The following is a 2,333-nucleotide window of genomic DNA, read 5'->3' on the forward strand; positions in this document are numbered from 1 at the left end:
GTAATTTGAGAATCAATAAAGTTATCATCGTTGGTATTGATTTGGATTTTTTTATGAGTTGTTACTCTATGAAGAAAGATTTTGACCATTTTCGAGGATATGAGAAATGTGGTCTACAGATGAATTGGAGCATTTTAAGGGTGGTAATACCCTGTGAGGAGATTTGACCCCTGAAAAGGATAATGATGTTCCACAGAGTGGACCTTGGACAAACTAAGTACGAGTTTTATCTCAATATGTGGGATACCCCAAGAGTATGAAGGAATGAAGTACTGTTGGATGTAAAGGAGATATGATGTTGGAAGTATGGAGCAATGGTGACTCTATGATGAGTCAGAGTAATCACGTCTTAGTTTGGTACAAATAGAAGGAAGGAAGACAGTACAATGAGATGGATTTAAGAATGCTAGGAAACTGGATGTTGGAATAATGATCAGTTGCCCCGAGGATGAGTTCAAGGTTTACAAGTAATGAGATGGGCCATAACCCACAGGCCCCAGGACCTGCCAAGAATCAAGCACATTCTTGCTGAAGGAAAAACCCTGGAAGAAGATACGACCTTACCCATAGACGATCTTATAGGAGTAACGCAAAACCTGAGAGTTGTGAAGAAAACGATAGATGTTTGATTGGCTTGCAGAATCAATGGATTTATTCGAACTTAGTTCATCAACAAGAGAAAGTCTGCAATGCTTGTGAGGATGACCGAGTGCTAGAATGCGAGATTCGCTAAATCATGTACAAGGTAATGATTTGGGTGTGGGATGGATTGATCACCATACCGACTTACTCTTATTATTCGCCTTGCTATGTGGGATGATAAATATGAGTGACTTACCTATTGTAGAGAGACGACGATCAAAACCTTGTTTAAACCTTAGAATGGTATAAGTATTTTTCCGCACACGACTCGATCCCCGACTCTGCAGAGGAAGCCATCTGGCTACTAACTACGGACCCGTAGGTCTACAAAGAACTACTCACGCATCATTGGGGAGGCACCAATGGACATGATGAACCCCTCCGAGATGGTGTCTAGATTGGATCTGGTGTTTCTAGAACTTGCGGCTGCTGGAATTGATTTTCGTCGACTCCCCTAGGGTTTCTGGAATATTTGGGCATTTATAAAGCAAACAGGCGGTGCGGGAGGCCAACCCACCAGGGCGCGCCTGGGCCCCCAGGCGCCCCCTGGTGGGTTGTGCTCCCCTCGGAGCTCCCCTCATGTTCTTACTTGGCCCACTGGATGTCTTCTGATCCAAAAAAAAATCCACAAAAAGTTTCGTTGCATTTGGACTCCGTTTGGTATTGATTTCCTCTGATGTAAAAAACACGCAGAAAACAACAACTGACATTGGGCACTAAGTCAATAGGTTAGTACCAAAAAATGATATAAAATGACTATAAAATGATTGTAAAACATCCAGGCATGATAATATAACATCATGGAATAATAAAAAATTATAGATACGTTGGAGACGTATCAACATCCCCAAGCTTAATTCCTGCTCGTCCTCGAGGAGGTAAATGATAAAAACAGAATTTTTGATATGGAATGCTGCCTAACATATTCATCACATTTTATTTTCTTTGTAGCATGGACATTTGGACTTTTATATGGTTCAAAGCAATAGTCTAGTTTTGACATGAAGACTTTAATACTCAAGCATACCAACAAGCATACATGTATTTTAAAATATCAACACTAAAGCAAGTTATCCCTAGCCCATTATGCTCAGTCATTGATCCATTCATGAAACACACTCGAATATTAGCTACACCCAATGCTCAAATACGATCATAGTGCCCCTTAGTTGGTGCTTTATAAGAGAAGGTGGAGACTCAAATTCAAAAGAAAAATTGCATAAAGTAAAAGAAAGGCCCTTCGAAGAGGGAAGTAGGGATTTGTAGAGGTGCCAGAGCTCAAAGCGAAAATTGAGAGATAAAAACATTTTGGGAGGCATACTTTTCCCACCAACGAAAATGACTTAGAGTTCCCAACACTTTCCATGCTAGATACATCATAGGCGGTTCCTAAGTAGAAAATAAAGTTTATTCCTTTTTCCACCATTACTTTCACTTTCCATGGCTAACTGTATCCACGGGTTCCCTCCATACCAACAATTTCCAAGGAATTTATTATTTGACAACATAAAGTAAATTCATTTTTTTATTTTGGGACTGGCATCCCTAATACCTTTCCCGTACTCTCGTGCAATGACAAGTGAATAAACACTCATCGTGAGAATAACACGTCTAGCATGGAAAATATTGGCCACCCCTCACCGCCTCGCGAGCGGTACGAGCACAAAAAGAGAAACTTATTTTGAAAATTA

The sequence above is a fragment of the Triticum aestivum genome, chromosome 3B, assembly GCF_018294505.1.
Source record: "Triticum aestivum cultivar Chinese Spring chromosome 3B, IWGSC CS RefSeq v2.1, whole genome shotgun sequence".
NCBI classification, from domain to species: Eukaryota; Viridiplantae; Streptophyta; class Magnoliopsida; order Poales; family Poaceae; genus Triticum; species Triticum aestivum.